The sequence below is a fragment of the Capsicum annuum genome, chromosome 10 (assembly GCF_002878395.1).
Source record: "Capsicum annuum cultivar UCD-10X-F1 chromosome 10, UCD10Xv1.1, whole genome shotgun sequence".
Taxonomy (NCBI): domain Eukaryota; kingdom Viridiplantae; phylum Streptophyta; class Magnoliopsida; order Solanales; family Solanaceae; genus Capsicum; species Capsicum annuum.
In genome coordinates, this window is record NC_061120.1 from 101967458 (window position 1) to 101987410 (window position 19953).

The window sequence follows — 19953 nt, forward strand, 5'->3', positions numbered from 1 at the left end:
GATATATAGTAGCTCACCCATATCATTATGTATAAATATTTATGATCATTTGAAGTTGACCCTAAAATTTGCCTGGCCTCAGTATTTTTTTTCCTGCACATTTATTGTTCACCACTATTCACGGTTAGATCAGAATGATCATAAATCATCACTCGAGTGTCCATTTTGGATGATCCACATATCGTTGGAAAGATTATTCGATGTTCTACGCGATGACAGGTTGCATATCCAGAAAATCCATATGAAAAAATTATTAATCACGATAAAGAATAGAATTCAACACATTTTCATCCGAGATCTTAACGGAAAATTTTTTCGGGCATCACATTTAAATGGTTATCTCGAGCTGACCATCTTACTGTAGGTGAAAAGCTATACTAAGATAAACTTGGGGTACCAAGACCCTTTTGAAAAGCCTTCCAAAAATGAGAGGGAAATTGGGTTCCTCTATCTGAAATAATGGTTGATGTGCGAGCTTTGTGCTAGGACATTTTAGGTTTTTAACTTGGAATAATTGTAAGCACTTGAGTAACTTTTGTCATTTTTGATTATATTCTATGTGATATTACAGGTAAGTCAAGTTGCATGAAAACCTATGACAACTATGTCAAGAAGGACAAATTTTGATGAATTAGATAGGAGGCTTGTAGTTGACGACTTGGTTGATAAGTCGTAAACTTGGTAATAAGGCATCAAAATAAGTCGTCAATTGAAAATAGTGTGTGAGAACTGAAGTTAACAGTTGACGACTTGACCTGATAAGTTGTTAACTCATTGATAAACCGTCCACCCAGGTCGTCAGCTATAAACAGAGAACATGGATTTTGAAAGATGAGTTGATGACTTGGTCTGATAAGTCGTCAACTCCCTGATATCCCATTAGCCCATGTCGTTATCTATGGAGAAAATTGTTTGTGATTTGAAATATAAATCCAAAATCATCTTGAGTATTTAAGGGAAAGTTTTAGGTTTTCAGAAGTATCTTGAACTTATTAGAAACAACCGCTTTTTGATATTCTTCTTTGAATTTTCAAATTATGTTTTTTGGATTCTTATTGTGGTTTTGAGAACTCTCTTGTGTTTGAGAAGGAAGAACGATCATATACCTTCATCGTTTGTAAGTTAACTATCATTGAATTATGAATTCAATATACATTGTTTCTTTCTATATTATGAGGAGCTAATTCTCTTAACCCAAGTTATGGGATCTATAAGTTTGGTCTTGTAAATTCATTAGTTGAATTAAGATTCTCAAAGCATTAGGAACTCCTTGATAATTCTTCAGTTGTGCATGTTGTCTATTAGTTGCGAATAATAAATTAGACCTAATTGTTGGTTTGCTGGAAGTAAGAAATCAATTTAATAGGAAGTGAATTATCAATGGGGATTTGGAAGCATTAAACTTCCATCTAATGATTAATGTTGTAGCAAGGTTAATTAACTTGAGATAAGATCTGGCTAAGTTATGGATTTTCCTAAGTTCGAAATAGATCGAGAGACATTTAGATAGTGCTTTGATAATGACAATCTGTTATTGTGACATATCATAGAATCTTAAGCTATAACTAGTGTATATCAAGTGCCAATACTCATAGCGAACACAACTCTGGTTTTCCATAACATTAATTTGAAACATTGAAACATTAGTTGCAAGCTGTTAAAATAAAGTGAGCAATAACTTTTGTTTAGTCTTTGAAAACCCCCATTTATAGGAAGTTGTTAACTATTTGTCAATTGAATAACGAATAACTTAAATTAATAGCCTATTCCCTATGGGATTCGACCCCAACCTAGTTGGGTTATATATTTGACAATGGCCGCTTACTATCTCATAAGAGAGGTGTAATTTGGGCGTATCAATGGTCAAACAAACTCCATGTAGTTTCACCAATTTCCTAAGGTAGAGTCTGGTTTAGTCTTAGGCTGAATGTGAGGTATTAACTGGCAATCAAATGAGATAACTTAGTCATGCAGTTCATAATAACACAAATAGAATCTTGCCGATGGCGAGTACATGGCAACCATTTAATGAAGTCTATATTCACCATTTCCCACTACCAAGTAGGAATATTGAATTTGTGAAGTGTACTACTACGCCTATGGTTCTCAACCTTAACCTATTGGCAATTCGGACACTTGGCCATGAATTTTGCAATATCCTTCTCATGCCATTCCACCAATAGACTTTCCACAACTTATGGTAAATCTTAGTGGCTCCTAGGTGAATAGAATATCTAGAATCATGAGCTTCTGCTAATATCCACTGCCTCAAACCATCAACATTCAGAACACATAATCTTTCCTAAAAATGAAGAACACCATCTCCCCCTTGGGAGAAAATCTCAACCTTCTGATTCAAACCACTTTCTTCAATTTAAGTAAAACAGGATCTCTATCTTACTTTTCATTTACTTTGGAAACCAAAGAAGATTCCAAACCATTCTGAACCCAAACACTACCCCCGTCCGAATCAACCAATCGAACTCCTAATCTAGCAAGATGATGAACATCATGAACTAACTCTTTCTTAGCATTCTCCACATGAGCAATACTACCCATTCTAAGGACGTTAGCCATATTGGTCTTCCCGAGTAATATAAGACACTCATATCATAATTTTTCAACAACTATAACCACCTTATTTGATAAAGATTTAGATCTTTATGGTTGAAAACATACTTAAGACTCTTGTTATTAATGAACACATAACCATGAACCCCATAAAGATAATGCCTCCTAATCTTTAAGGCAAAAATAATCGCTGCCAACTCAAGATCATGGGTCGGGTAGTTCTTCTCATGAGGTTTAAGTTCTCTGGAGGCATATGCTATAACCTTACCTCTCTGCATCAACACACACCCAAGACCAACTCTAAAAGCATCACAATGTACCACAAAACCATCTGAACCCTCTGGTAGAGTCAAAAATAGGGCAGAGGTAAGTCAAATCTTTAATTCCTAAAAACTCTTCTCGCTTGAATCAAAGCACTGGAATTTAACTTTCTTCTCAGTTAATCTGGACATGGGAGAAGCAATAAAGTAAACTCCTTCAACAAACCGTATGTAGTAACTAGCTAAGGCCAAGAAACTCCTAATGTCTGATGGAGATACGGGTCTAGGCCAGTTTCTTACTTCTTTGGTCTTTTGAGGATCAACTTGAATGCCTTCGCCGAAAGTGATATGACCAAGTAATGTTACATATTTCAAACAAAATTCACACTTTCTAAACTTAGCGAATAACTACTGATCTTTAAGAGCGTGTCATGACTCAATTTATGAGTCATAATGACACCTACTATATCCCGCTAGTAGGTAAGCCAAACCATAACCCAGAGCTAAACACAATGGGTTAACTTAGGGGAAATGCCCCAAAAGGTCCAAATAGACAATCCAACATAAGAAATATACAAGGCTATAGAAATAGTTTTAAAGGTAGTCACTACATAAATACCATCCCACAACCTAGTAGAGCTAGTACAAGAGCAACTTATAAATACAATCCAAGTATCTAGAATAGTCAATACATTCTGTCTTAAAACTAAAGACTAGACATAATTAAGATAGAAGGAAATAAGTGACTCTGACTCCAAAAGCACCCTATATCTGGATATCAACACAACATAAACATCAAGTGGCGATGGCAAGTAGTACTTAAATTGGCACCATAAAAGTATAAAAGTTTAATATGCATACAAAAACAATGAGTACTCAGTACGCATCATCAGTTGACTGAGCTAAATCATGATATAAGTATGATAGAATGCAAGATAACATAACTAAGTCAAGATAAGAAAACAAACCTGAATCAACTCCAATATCACTACGTACAATAGGTAAATAAACCAAAATAATTGTGTAACATAACATAAAGTATCAACACATGCAAACATAACTACAAAATTGGCCCCCATACGCCAATTGGAGCAGAAAAGTAAATAACCCATCACAAGCCCCCATAAGCCTAGAAGGTACAAATAAGATAGAATAATCCACCACCATTATTTATTAACTCTCATAATACAATTGGAATTCAACAAAGTCATGCCACACCATAGCCATCACTTTCCCATGTTCATCACTTGTTAATTAATCAACACTTATCAACTAATCATTATTTCACTAGAATCCATTTATATCATACCATATTATAACTATTTCATCATTTTTGACTTAGCTAAATTATCAATTTCACACCCTAATATCATCCTATCATGATAAGTATATTGTCGTAGCATAATATGCATATTCAGACTCGAACCGATATATATAATTAATAGCCAAACTTGAACCAGTAAATATATTATCAATAATCAGATTTGAATTGGTAAAAATATAATCAATAACCGGACTTGAATAGGTAAGTATATCATCAATAGCCAAACTTAACATGATAAATATATCATTAATAGTTGGACTTGAACTGGAAAATATATAATTAATATCGTATGCATCTTTTGGACTCAAACTGATAATTATAAATATATCAACATAATTAATAGTATCATCAATAACATAAGTAATATCATAATCAATAGGCATCAACCCTCATATCAACCAACATATACATCAAGTGTCTAAATTTCCCAATATTACCTTAATAAGGAATTCCAAGAGTCTAACAAGCATAATAAGGTCTACAAAATCTAACATGCATCTTAGCCTAAGGTGGGTCGAGGGCCTACTTCTAGTCCATGAAGTTACATTTTAGAAAAATTCTTCCCAAACTAGGCTTAAGGTATCTAAATCCACTTTTAGATGTTAAATAAGCCTCAACTATCCCAAAGATAGGAAATTCACCTAAGTATAAGCAACTAGATCGATTACGCCTAAGTAATGATATTCGAATAGCCTTAACGGTCCAACTAACCCAAGCATTTCAATTCATCATACCAATACCTAAAACCCATCCCAAATCTAACATAATATCTTTAAAAATATTACGAACTAGCTCAATCTAACAAGGGAGAAAACCTAACCTATCTTGTCATCGAACAAAGCTCAACGATTTGCTAAATCATTACTTTTCCCTTTTGAGAAGCTTCCTCAAGATACTAAGCTATCAAAATAACATTCTACTAACTAATATGAGAATAATGATAATATATTGCAGCATTTTGCTTCGGGTCCAAAAATTACTCAAAATCTATGTGGGTCCTATTTATGGAAATTCACCTTTTTAAAGCCAACCCAATATTCCACAAGCTCAAGGAATCATTACCCTAAAAATGGGTGAATTTCGAGCTAATTTGGAGCTAAGATCAAGCCCCCAAGTTTTTGGGATTTTTGGTCAAGAAATGGAAAAATAAACCATGAATCATGAGGAATCTTACCTTAAATCCAAAGTAGAATCAAGAAATAAGTATTAATAAAGCTTTCCAAATCACCCACAAGCTTTTATTTTAATCCATCTCTCTAATTAGGGTTTTAGTCTCAAGAGATTGGGTGAAGAATGAGCAAAATTAGGCTAAAATGGCCTATTTATACCTATCCTAGGTACTTGGGTTGTGATCTTGACCCGACCTTCGCGATCATGATCCGACCTTCACGATTGTGATTTGAACTTTGCGATTGTGATTCGACCTTTGTGATTGCAATTTGACCTTTGCAGTTATGGCCCGACCTTCCCAAATGTGGTATATTGGGGCTGCACCAGTGAATCATGATCGCGATAATCCACCACAATTGTGACACTTGAGGTTTGCCAAGGGTATCCCGATTATGAACCTTGGCTCGTGACTATGATGCACCAGATAATAATAGTAGAGTTGAAATTCTCTAAGTCTCTACCCAGCCCTTGATATTTATTCAAAATCCTGTATATGCAAACGGACTATGTAACCATACTAAACTCGATTTTTCTAACTCAATGACACAGTCTAAATTTCCATCCAAGGGCATTTCAACAAAAAATAGGTCCCACACCCATCTTTCATTTTCTTAAATTTTCATCTAATAGATCAAAATGAGCCTAGGAGCCACGAGACCCAAACCAAGAGTCCTACTAGCCTAAAATTGATATTTCAAAGTTACTAAAATAGTTAAAATTTGTATTTGAGGTTGTTTAACTAAAGGTTTCTCCTAACATCCATTTGAAACCAACAAAGACTTCCAAAATAAGAAAATGGTTCTAAAACCAAATGATCTTCCCAATAATCAAATTGTCAATTGTAGTGATGTGCTATAGAAATATAGCACTTTCGATGCTTAAAAAGAGGAAAATAAGCAAGTTTCTTAGGTTGTTTTGTTAGATATGGTTTAGGGTATGTTTTGTAGGAAACTAGGTTTTGGATGCTAAGTTCATGAAAAATATGAAAAATAGTGTTTTTGGATACTTACTTGATCAAATTTCATCCTTCTATGTCTCTTGATTTACACTTTTAGGATGTTCGTGGCTAAAGTATGTGATGAATGTTGAAGATTTGAAGCTTGATTGCAAGTATTGGAAGCCTGACACTTACCTATGTCTACATGGGGATGAAATGTAGCACATGTGGTATGTATAAGACTAAGGTAAGTTCAGAAAATAAAGATCTAAAGTGTAAAGAGCTGAAAAATAACTTTCGATGCTTACCCATGTCAACATATTGACCGCATGTAGAACATGTGGACCATATGTGAGTAAGAACGATAAGCCTACAGAGTTGAAAATCCAGGGGAACACAATCCTAGTGTTCACCTATGACTGACTACAAGCAAAGTTGATATTAGTTACTTATTTGATATTGCTACTCAAAACCCCCATTTACTTTTCTAGTTTTGCCTGTTGATTTCAACAGCTGAGAACTACGATTCCACGTATTCCCTTAGCACCCAAACCTTTGTTGGGTTACTATATTTGACATTGACTGCATAATCTTTAGAGAGAAGATATATTTCGGCTATTATTAAAGTTTACCGCTGTTGCTGGGGAATACGATATTGAGTTGTGAATTAAAGTTGTTGCTGTTTTTAGTTTTTTCTTTTTGTTTTTTTCTTAGTTTGGTATACGCCAGTGTACCTAGAACACAGAGTAGAGGAAATACCTTACTCCTATTGATTCCAAATCCAAAAAGGATCCTACAAACACTTATTAGGATGATGGAATAAAAAAGAGATGATATTCTTAAAGGGGTACGTGATGATGTGCCTCCCCCTTCTTCCAAAGGAGTACATGATATTGTTTACCAGAAAATAGGGGTGCTTTAAGATAAAACACTAATAAGAGGAGGGTAGCAGATGAAGCTCAACAAATAGCTAGGGAGGTAGAGCTAGTTGAGAAGAGATAAGAAGTAGACCACCGAATAACACTCGGTGGAAATCAAAATAGAGTAAGAGAAGGCTATCTTTAAGTGATCCCAGTATATCAGTATGTACAGTCGTCCAAGAATAATGAAGAAGATCTAGGATACATTGAGCCGGCAGAGTCTGGAGCCATTATTCCTCCTGTCTTGCCCCTTGATGTCAAGTTCAATATCTCTAGTGCTATGATCCATCTCCTATACTTGAAGGGTGTGTTACGGGGTTGCCTACAGATAACACAAACATGTATCTGGCCAATTTTATTGGGATCTGCACTTTATATACTATTCATGGGGTAGATTAGGAGGCACTTAGACTAAGGTTGTTTCCCTTATTTCTTAGTGGAGAAGCATAATTATGGATAGGGGAACTTCTAAGAGCATCTATCATTACATGGAATGAATTACGTAAACAATTCTTGAACAAGTTCTTTTCTCCATCTAGGGTGTTGTAGCTCAAGGATGATATTTATAATTCCAAAAATCTACAGTCAAAATCTATGTATGAGGCCTGGTTCAGATTCAAGAAAAAGCTTAGCATGGTGCCCAACCATTTAATTTCAGGGCCAAGCCTATTAGAGATATTCTATCAATCCCTGACCATCAGTTTTAGAGTTATGGCAGACACTATCTATGGATGATCCTTTATAAGATTGCGATGGGAGATAGCCTCTAGTATTATGGATTAAATCTCACAAACTATCGAGGGTGGAAAACTCAAGAGGCTAAGAAAGGTTCTGGCACTTATACCATTAGAGTTTCCAATGTGAAGAGAGTGGCTGAGGATGCTGTGGCTCAGGAGATTTCACTATTACGGAATGATATTAGTGAGTTGGCCAAATAATTTATTACAATAAACTGATTATGAACTTCATGGGATGTGGCTATAAGGGATGTACTTATTGAGGAAAGATTAGGGATAGAAGCATTAATAACAATAATTATGAGCTTTGAGAGAGATGGGATATATGAATATGATAAGTTGGTTGATGCATTACATGACATAGGTTCTTTCAAATATGCACCTGAAAAGCTAGATCTTGACTTGAAAAATATAACCACACCTCCTGCAAAGCCATCCATCGAGGAGCCACCGGTCTTGGAACTGAAGGCCCTCCTATCTCATTTATAGTATGTCTTTTTAGGGCCAACAATACCCTAACGATAATTATTACGGCAAATTTGGAAGGAGCAAGGTTGAAGCTTAGATATCGGTGTTGCAAAAATTCAAGAGAGCTATCAGGTGGACCATTATAGATATTATGGGGATTCCACCAGGTATATGAACACACATGATATATCTTGAGCTGGATAGCATTCCCAACATTGAGTATTAGAGGTGACTGAACCTTCCTATGTAAGAGGTGGTGAAAAAAGAAATAATTAAGTAGTTAGATGTTGGGGTGGTTTTCCCCATTGCAAAAAACAACTGGGTAAGCTTGATTTAATGTGTGATGAAGAAACAGGGATCACAGTTGTTCCCAATAAAAATAATAATTAGTACCAATGAGGCCAGTAACCTATTAAAGAGTCTGCATGGATTACAGGAACCTGAATAAATAGACATAAAAGGATTATTTCCCTATGTCGTTCATGGATCAGATGCTGGATGGACTAATAAATAGGGTTAGTATTATTTTCTTGATGGGTACTCGAGTTACAATCAAATCATGATTTCTCCTGAAGACTAAGAAAATACTACTTTCACTTGCCTCTATGGGACCTTTGCATTTAAGAGGATGACATTCATATTATGCAATACGTTTACCACTTTTCAGAGATGTATAATGTCCATATTCTCTGATATGGTGGAATACATGATCAAAGTATTCAAGTATAACTTTTTAGTGGTTGGAAACTCATTCAATGATTGTTTGTCCCATTTGGCCAATGCACTGCAGAGGTGTGAAGAGTGATATTTGGTGTTGAACCGGGAAAAATACCACTTCATGGTAAAAGAGGGTATAATGCTAGAGAGCAAGATCTCTAAACATGGTATTGAGGTGGACAAAGATAAGATTGAGGTAATTTTAAAAATTCCGCTGCTAGTGTGAGTTAGAGACATACAAAGTTTTCTGGGTCATGCAGGCTTTTATAGGAGGTTCGTTGATATGCTATATAAATATAGCACTTTCAATTCTTAAAATAAGAAAATATGCAATTTTCTGAGGTTGTTTTGTTAGATATAATGTGTTTTAGGTATGTTTGGCAGGAAATCTTATTTTGGATGCCAAGTTCATAAAAAAGAGGAAAATAAGTGTTTTTGGTTACTTACTGGAGAAATTATGGATGTTTGGGACACTTTCTTTCTTGTTCATGAACAAAGCATGTTTGGGAATTAAAGAAGAGATAAAAAGATGACTCCCGACACTTGCTAAGTCAGCATGTGAACCGTAAGTAGTACATGTGGGCCGTATATAGGAAAAGAAAGTTCCATAAGTCCAAAATCCTGAGAGCTAACCTGCAGGACTTTTAGACCTGGCACTTGCACCCACCCAGCAGGCTGCAAGTGCTATCTGCGCCCAGGGTCAGGGCGCAAGTGGAAACTATAAGTGGCCACTTTGGCAGATTGACGAAGTAGGGAAAGTTTTATTGTTGTTCTGAAATGGTACCTATTTATTTATAGTTTTATCTTTAATACAATAGTTTCCTTAATGGGTGTACATGTTAGGATCCCTCTAGATTATTACTACTTACTCTAAAAGAGGAGAAATGACTAGGAAAAGATAAAGACAACAGTAATTTAGAGTTTAACTGTCAATCCAAGCTTCTAGTTTTTATCTACGTAAGATGGTTATATTTTATCTAATAACTAGAGACTCAAAATGTAATAGTTAACTACGATCAAGATAATAGTTAGTAAAGAAACATTCTAAGACTCAAATGGTAAAGAGTAAAATCATTCTGCTCGTCCAAAAGACTGTAAAATATACATAACTTATCAATTCTGCATGCAAGGTATTGGGTTGGTTCAACGTAGCACAATAAGCCTAAAGAGTTAAAAAGCTAGGGGAAACAAAATCCTAGTGTTCACTTACAACTATCTACAACTGAATTTGATATTTGCCACTTGTTCGACATTGATACTCAAAACCCCTTATTTACTTTCCAGTTCAGCCTGTTGGTTACAGTAACTGAGAGCTGTGATTCTATGTATTCCCTTGGGATTCGTCCATAACCTATGTTGGGTTACTATATTTGGCAGTGACAACTTTATCTTTTGAGAAGAGGTGTAGCTTGGACGTCACTAAATTTTGGCACCGTTGTTGGGGACTACGGGTTGATTTGTGATTTTAAGTCATTGCAGTTTTTGGATTTTACTTTTGCATTTGTTCTTAGTTGGGCATACCCCGATGTATGCCAAGAAAATGGAGTAGAGGCAATCCCTTACTCCTAGTATATCCAAATCCAGAGAGGGTACTACAAACCCTAGTAGGATGGTGAACAGAAAATATATAATAATCTTGAAGGGGTTTGTGATGTTGTACCTCACCCTCCTCCTAAGGAACTATAAGATATTATTGATCGATAGGCTGGCTAACTTTTAGCTCAAGCTGAGAATGAGATCAGGGAAATGGAAGAAACTCAACGGGTAGCTCGAGAGGCAGAGCTAGCTGATTAGAGACAAGAAATAGTCCGCCGAGCATTACTCCATGGAAATTAGAATAGAACGAGAGGGTCCTACATTTAAGTGATCCCAACCTACCATTATATGCAACCATATATAGATGATGAAGAAGATTTGTGATACGTTGACTCGGCAAAGAATGGAGCCATTATTTCTCCTGTTTTACCCCTATGCATCAAGTTTGACATAACAAGAGCATTGATCCAACTCTTAAATCTGAAGGGTGTGTTTGTGAGTAGATAATGAAAATTTGCACCTTGCCAATTTTATCAAGATCTGCAGCTTATAGAAAAATGCAGGGGTAAATTGGGAAGAACTTGCACTGAGGTTTATCCCATTCTCACTTATAAGAGAAGCATCATTATGGTTAGGGGAACTTCTAAGAGGCTCTATCACTATATGGAATAAGTTGCACAAGCAATTCTTGAATAGGTTCTTTCCACCATCAAGGATGTTGTAGCTTAAGGATAAGATCTATAATTTTAGGTAGCTTTAGTCATAATCTGTGTATGAGGCATAGTTCAGGTTCAAGAAGAAGCTGAGTACAGTCCCAATCATCAGTTTTTAGGGATAAGCTTATTAGAGATATTTATCAAGACTTGACCATCAGCTCCAGAGCCAGATAGACACCATATCTGGAGGATCGTTTATTAGACTACGTTGGGAGGCAGCTTCAGACCTTAGAAAATTTCCTTGATTTCTGGTTTTTGGACAAAATACGACTTAGGGAATGATTCGTACACTTGGGTATGAGTGGTATAGTCCAGTTGTATGCTGACCAGTATTGGCTGGTGGGATGGATTTAGTCACTAGAATGGGTACGACTTGGGTGGTATGAGTTATATTGGTGGATACGGGTTGTTTGGTTACTTTACTTAACCTTGGACTTAGTGACTTAGGTTGGATCAGAGTACGAGTGGCTTACCTTGAGCTATAAGTTAGGGTACGAGTCATACCCAAGACTCATACAATGGACAATGTTCAAACCTCTTGGATTCTACTCTGGCAGGGGTATGGTTTATGGGTACTAGTCGTACACTTGGATACGACTTGGGTTTGGGTGTGTCATACCTTTGATAGTGTTGGGTCCAAGGGGAAAATCCTAGGGTACGAGGGGTGGGTACTACTCATATAGGATGGGTACGCCTCATACGGGTCATTCGTACCCTATGACAATAATTAAATACAGTTTAAGTGAGGGCAATTTGGATATTTTTGCGCTTATCCTAATAAGGCCCCATGACTTATATTCCTATTGGGTGGTTATTTTTCCTACTATTTTATTCTTTAACACTTGAAAAACACTCTTAAATCCTCTCTAGAGTTTTGGACAAAGGAAGCTAGAGTTTCATCTGAAGGAGTAGATTGGAGATTGTATTGGTGATTTCTCTCCATCATCTTCTTGGTTTTAAGGCATGTTCTCTTTCCTCGTTGTTTGTTTCTACTAAAGGCATGATTTTATGGAATGTCCTTATAATTTGAATGTTGTTTGATTTTGGGTTATCAAATATAATTTAGGGTTTTTGGTTATAAATGCTTGGTTATGGTTTTCACATGTTTTAATTCTGCTTCTATATGTATTAATGGTAGTTTTGGATAATTGGTGCATTGGAATGGTTATTGGTAATAGATTTTGGTTTTGAAATACTATGCCCCCAATGTGTTTGATAAAATACCTATAATAATGTTTTCTCTATAATATTGATTTTTCTATGGAACTTATGCATGGTTTAAACTTGGTAATGGAACTCTAAATGATATAAATGGTTTTTAAATAGTTTGGCTTAATAAACATACTTGTGGAGTACATGGGAATCCCCCAAGTTAATTGGATAATATGATCTACGGGTACATAGGTACTCAGTAGGCATCATCATCTGACTGAGCTAAGTCATGATATAAGGATGATATAATACAAGATAATCCTAAGTAAGTTAAGGTACATAATCAAACCTGAATCAATTCCATCATCATTGTATATAATAAGTAATTAAACTAGAACAATAGTGTAACACCCCATAAAAATCTTCTACGTGGTATCTCACCTAGTATCATGTTTGAGAGGCTAGAAACTTGAAAATTTCCTAAATGTCAAAAAGGACTTAGTCATATTTAAAGCTCCTAAACTTGTGTGATCTCTAAATCGATTTTTCCGACCTTGAGATATGGATTATTAAGCTGATTCATGTTCGGGGGAGTAACGGGGATGTCTCGGTACAGTGTTGTATTTTTAGGCAATGTTAGGGATGTGTTGGGATGTTGGAAATAGTGGCTTGATGCAAAGTTGATGCGCTGCGTCAATGACCGCATCGATGAAGCAGTGGACCGATGCGATATTGACGCATCGTGTCGTTTAACGCGTCGGTGCCCAGTTCGTAATTTTTTTAAAATTCCTAATTAGGAGGGGTATATTAGTCAATTCACCTCATCTAAACTCCGTCTTAACACGAAATTCAATCAGTTTTTGGGAAAAATACATCAGAAACCTCTTACAATCACTCAAATCAAAAACCCTAGTCTCTTCTCCTAAGATCAAGAGTTCATTTTGAGGTTAAGAATTCAAGAACTTAAGCGAGATTTGGGTTCCACTCTTTCTCCTAAGTAATCTAAGGTACGTGGGGTTTTTCTAAAACTACATGGACATAAGGAAATATTTTCAATACCATTTAAACATTGTGAGATCATGAATTTGTGAAGGGTTTTGGAATTATGTATACAATCTTGCATTATGAATTATTTAATGAAATAATCATTTGGTCTTGAGGCCTTTCCCCCAAATTTATTTGTACTTGTATATATGTATGTATGAAATTGGGTTTGAATATTTAATTGAAAGCATGAACATATATAATGCCTCTCTTGCTATGATTTCCCATTCTTTTCATTTGATATGGATTATTTTAAATGCATTTTTAAGAAGCATGATACAAATTTCTTGATTATTATTTATGACTTGATTATGGTTTTGAATTGAAGAGAGGGGTTTTTACATGTTGATAAATGTTGAAATATATATAATGAAATAATTGCATGATTTGTCCAACAATACATGACCACCACATGTTTGTTAAAATGTTGAAAAGGGAGATTCTTTGCATAATTTGATAAATGTTTTAAAGTATGAATCTTCTTAAAATGTTTGAAGTATGGTGGTCCAAACTTTATGTTTTGAAAGAAGAGATTGTAACATGATATTTTATGTCTCAGAAATAGGACTTGCAAGTCTTAGTATGACGATTCTAAATCAGATAAGGCCATCATAAAAGTCAGAACAGAATACAGATTTCATTTCAGATTTCAGATTTTGAATTCAGAAAAATGCATGCTTAGAACAGGATAAAAATGGGCAATAAGAGAATTAGGTGGTTACCCAAAGTAGGCATGGGTCACTTGATTCATTTTCCAAAATTGTGTTTTGTCGATACGGTATATTATTATTATATGCTGGCCTAGTGCCCTATGGCGTATCATAATAAAAATCAAAAACTCCAACTCTTGCGGCAAACTCGGGTTGGGGGCTTGGCTGTCGAGTCAAGGGTGGATCCCATATATCCCATGGGATACTTTCAGAAATGTAGGGTGTACCACCTAGTTCAAAAGTAATAGAAAGAATGGAATTGCATTGACAATATTGTCTTAAGATCATTTAAGATTTGCCCATGTACTTTAAACTACTTCATGTATATTGATTTATGACTTGCTCTCACCTATGTTATATATACAAATTTATTTTTTTGGATTGCTTTGTGTACCAGTACAATTGTATTGACCCCCTATATTTTAGGGTTTGAGGCTCAGTCTAGAGGTCCTGCTAAGCCGTAGAGTTATCAGAATTGAAAAGTGCAGTTGGTGAGCCTTTTTTATTCCGGAAAGCCTGTGTGTTTTTAGATATTTGTTGTTTACTTTGGTTTAGGTCCACTGGGGGCCTTGTCCCAGTTTTAGACAGTTGTTAGTTTTGTATGTAATAGAGATTTCGCAGACTAAAATAGATGTTGTCTAGTTGTTGATTAAATCATTATCGCATTGTTAAATTTAACTCAGAACATGACCATGATTCCGTTTGTTTAAGTTCCGCATCTTTTCTTTATTGTTATGAATAGTGTTCATGATGTACCAGACAGATAGGGGCGTCCTGGCCTATATGGTTTGGGATGCTCGTCACGGCTAAGGTCCCGACTCGGGTCGGTATAAAGAGTATAACATAAGGCATCAACACATGCCAATACTGTCGTGCATAAGTAATAGACAATTCAGAACTATAACCCATCACAAAGTATAACCATAAGCAAACACAAGTACAATATTGGCTACCATACATCAATTGGTGCATAAAATATAGAAGTCATCACAACATTCCATACTACTGAGAATATACCCAAGAGAAATAATTATAATGCATTTAATCAACAACATATTCAAATCTCATCATTATTCAACCATATTTCACATTTATTATCAATCAAAAATTTTATCAAACTTTCATTAGTAACCAACATTGATCATATAACCATATTCCATACTATTGCCATCATTAGCCACTTATCATTAATACCCTTTCGCCACTATTTATTAGCTAAACAAGGATCATTAACTGGTTTATTAGATTCCTAGCCATCATGTAACTATAGTCATTTATTTGACAACTACTCACCACATAGCCATTTTGATAGCCAACAATCCTTAACTAACCCTTTTATATCACTAACATTACTCACTAAGTGAATACACATTTTACACCTAGTTTCTGCCCACCAACTAGTCTTGATTAATCATTCAAACAATATCCATCAAGAATCCCTATCCATCATAACCAACAACTACACCCCTCTATGTGTAGTTAATACTAGTGGGCTACATCTGACATCCTAATGTCACATTATATCCATATTACGCACATGGAGAGATATATGTGAGTATATATATAGGCGTAAACGTGACATACATAGGGCTAGCAGGACTCAAATTGGTAGATGTACACATAGTCACATCAACACTCATCCTCCATCCTTGTCGGGTATATCATAATAGTCATCCTCCATCCTTGACAGGTATCATCATCATCACAATATCCTCCGACCTTGTCGAGTATCAGTATTATCATCATAACATCTTCTGGCCTTGCCGGGTATCAATATCATCATCTTAATCTCCTCCGGACTTGTCGAGCATCAATATTACACAATACGTAATTTGATGTTAATAATAAAGAACAAGCCCCACAAAGTCTAAAGTAAATGACAAGACCCACGAGGAATAAAGTAAAGTATAAGCCCCACGAGGGCTAAAGTAAATAACATAAAAGGAGAAGCAAGAAGAGCATACCTCCATATATCCTCGTCCATCATTAATGTCACATTATCAATAATTTATATATACATAGGTAACATAACTAATATAAGGTATAAGCCAATAATCTAGTCCACTAGACCATGAGCACAACCATAAGCAGTATTATGAGTAATGTCGTACAAGTAACCTATTCATTGGCCCACCATTAATATAAAGAAAGTTTATTACTAACTTGAGCAATAACAAATCCATGGCTTATGTAATAACATTGTCATGGGCTTCTTTAATAGTATAAATAATAGTTCATGATGGCCTCATCAATAATTATAGTCAATTAGGCCATGAACATTAGTTCTAATCAATAATAATAATCAATTAGGCATTTAGTAAGCATCTAACGTTTTCAAGAGAACTGCATCAATCCAAACTTAAGGTGGATTAAGAATCCCCTTCTAATTTTCCAAATACATTCTAAGTCCAACTTCTACCCGGGACTAGGCTAAGGTATCTAAATGAACTCTGAGATAAGTAGCAAGTCACCAATAGTCCTAATATAAAGGTCTTACCTAAGAACTACACCAAACTCAACCATAGTAACTAAGGCACTTCCATTAATGTAAGAAACCTAGGGTCAACTACCCACAACATGAGTGACAAGGTCACTAACATCCAACTAAAGTAACTAAGGCATCCTCATACTAACCATGAGACATGAAGTTCAATTTCCCAAAGTTCAGGCCTACAAGTCAAGCATTCCAATCTATAAGTTCAAGTGACCTAAATGATGCAATTGATCCCAAGTATTACCATTTATCAATCCAACACCTAAAACACCTCCCAAATCTAACAAGATATCACAATTATACTATAACATTGCTCAATCTAACAAGGAACAAGCCTAACCTACCTTAAATTCAAAGAAAGCTCATGAATCGCTAAATCTTCACTTTTCCTTTCAGAGAATATTCTTCAAGATGCCAATCTATCAAAAATAGAATCTACATGTTATAACAAGAACATTGATACCCATATTTTACTATTGTACGCTGGGACCAAAAATGACACCAAAAATGCCAAGTGGGTCCCACTTATAGAAAACACGTTTTCAAGGTCAATCAAAAGTTCATACACCATTAAGGAATAATAACCCTCAAGAAATAGATAAAAACTAAGATTATTTGGGGCTAAATGAAGCCCTCAAGATATTTGGGGTTTTGGTCAAGAATTCAAGAAATTCAAGCATAAAATTGAAGGATTCATACCTCAAATCCATTGTTAATCATGAAAATATATGTTACTAAGTTCCCAAGACACTCCCAAGACTCAATTTGAGTTTAGTACACCATTCTAAGGTTTGTTGGTCTCAAGGAAGAGAGAAAAGTACCAACGCAGCCTAAAAGGCCTTTAAATACCCAACTTAGGCACTCAGGTGTGGCAATCACCACCTATGGACTGTAATCACCCATGTGAAATTACCACGGGTCTTTTTACGATCGCCATATAAATATCATAATGATCCTTGAGCGATCACCATTGCATAAGAAATTTAGCATAATATTCAAGTTTCTAATGATGCCTCGGGATTTATTCGGAATCCAATATTTGCAAATAAACTATGTAACAACACTAAATTTGATGTGTTGGATGCATTGGAGAAGTTGGATTTTCCATCTGAGGTTGTTTCATCCAAATGTGGGTCCCACATCCAAACTTCAAATTTTCCAACTTTCTGACCAATAGGTCAAAATGAGCTCGGGTGCATTGGGACCCAAACCAAAGGTCTAATTTGCCTAAAATTGATATTCTAGAGCTATTGGGGCAGTCAAAATTTGCATTCAAGATTTTACTAAAGTTTTTACCCGGTGACTATTTGAAACTAGCAAAGACTTCTAAGCAGGAAATTGATTCTAAAACCCAAACGAACTGCCTGGTAACCAAGCTGTCTGTTCCAGAAAGTCATAAATGACTTGGGGAAGCTACGAAAAAGCTCTAGCAACAAAAATAAATAAAAATATGGAAAATAACCTGAAGGGTCATTGCACATATAAGAGATAATCTCCATCGGCTAGTGGCTAACAACTTCGTACCACATAACTGGGGGTACACCGGGCATTACTAAGGTAATGGTCTTGTTAAATAGTTCATGACCATATGATAGTGGGATAACCAGTCCATATCCAAAATCACATCAAAGTTCACCATATCCAGAATAATAAGATCAGCATAAGTATCAACTTCACTGACATTACAACACATGATCGGAGTACTCGATCCACTACTAAAACATCACCCATGGGAGTAGATATATACAATGGCATAGATAAAGAATGAGAAGATAGCTCCAACTGTGCTACATAACAAGAAGATATACAAGAATAAATATATATCAGATCAAATAAAGCAAGGGATGATTGGCGGTACACCAAAATTGTACCTGTAACTATAGTGAAGTCTTAGCTTTGGGTCTAGCAGGTACTACATACAACTGACCGTACCCACCACCTGGCGGGGTACCTGACCAACCTTCTATCCTGCTTGCCTGAGAGCCTCCTTGAGTACGCTGGAAACTACCTCTGTGACCATAAAAACCAATTCTAGTCGAGGGGTGAACTGCTCTAATAAGAGGAACACTCTAAGCTAAAACAACCATTGCCCCACGACTAGTGCAATCATAAAAATTATGACTTGGGAGTGCATAAGTAAAACAAAAAATAAAAAATGTACCAGAACCAATAGATTCAGCCGACCAGAATGACCACCACATCTAGACTGGCCAGAGAATAAACCCCTTAAAGACTGACCACTACCCTTACTAGGGCAATCTCTAGCACTAAACTGACCACCATTAGTAATCTAAAGAGCAGCCTAAATAGGTTAACTCAATTGACTCTGAGGATGATAGGATAGATGTAGAGGATACAAATTTTAAGTACTACCATCTCTAGGTCAAGAACCATGATGACTCCCATTGAATCTTCTCTGTAACCTAGGCCTCTTATCATAACCCTTAAGACCCTTACAGTTCATCTCCTCCATCACTCTAGCATGATCTAAAATCTCAACAAAAGACCTATCCGCAATAACTAAACTCTGAGTAGACATACAAATAGAAAGCCTCAACCCTTTAAAAAAGCAAAAAACTCTCTCATACTCAATATCCAAAATAAAAGTTGCATGCCTATCCAACTCATGAAAATAAGCCTCATACTCTGCAACTATCATAGAACCTTAATCCAATCTTGAGAACTGATCTCTCAAATGATCTCTAAGACTATGAGGCATATACTTCTCCAAGAATATCTTAGAGAACTGAGGCTATGAAAAGGTTGAAGAGCCAACTGGTATAGAATCCATATAACTTCTCCACCAATGATGAGCAGACAAATCCAACTAAAATATGGTGTAATCCACACCACGAGTCTCAACAAGGCCTAAACCATAAAGACCAATCCTCATAAGTAATCAGGAACTCATATGTATCCTCTCTAGGAGCACTAGAAAATTTCAACGGAGCTAATCTCAAGAATCTGCCCAATATTTTTTTCTCCTCAAAAGACATAACAGGATAAGCGACCACAAGCTGAGCAACTACCGACTGAAAGACTGTCGATGTAGGAGGAACCTTAACTTTGGGAGCTACAACAATAGGTTGTGCCCCACCTCAATACCACTCTAGTCAGTAGACTGTGCATCATTAAAGGACATACCAGCAACTATACCAAACAACTAAACAAATAGATCTCTGAGCATCGATGAAGAA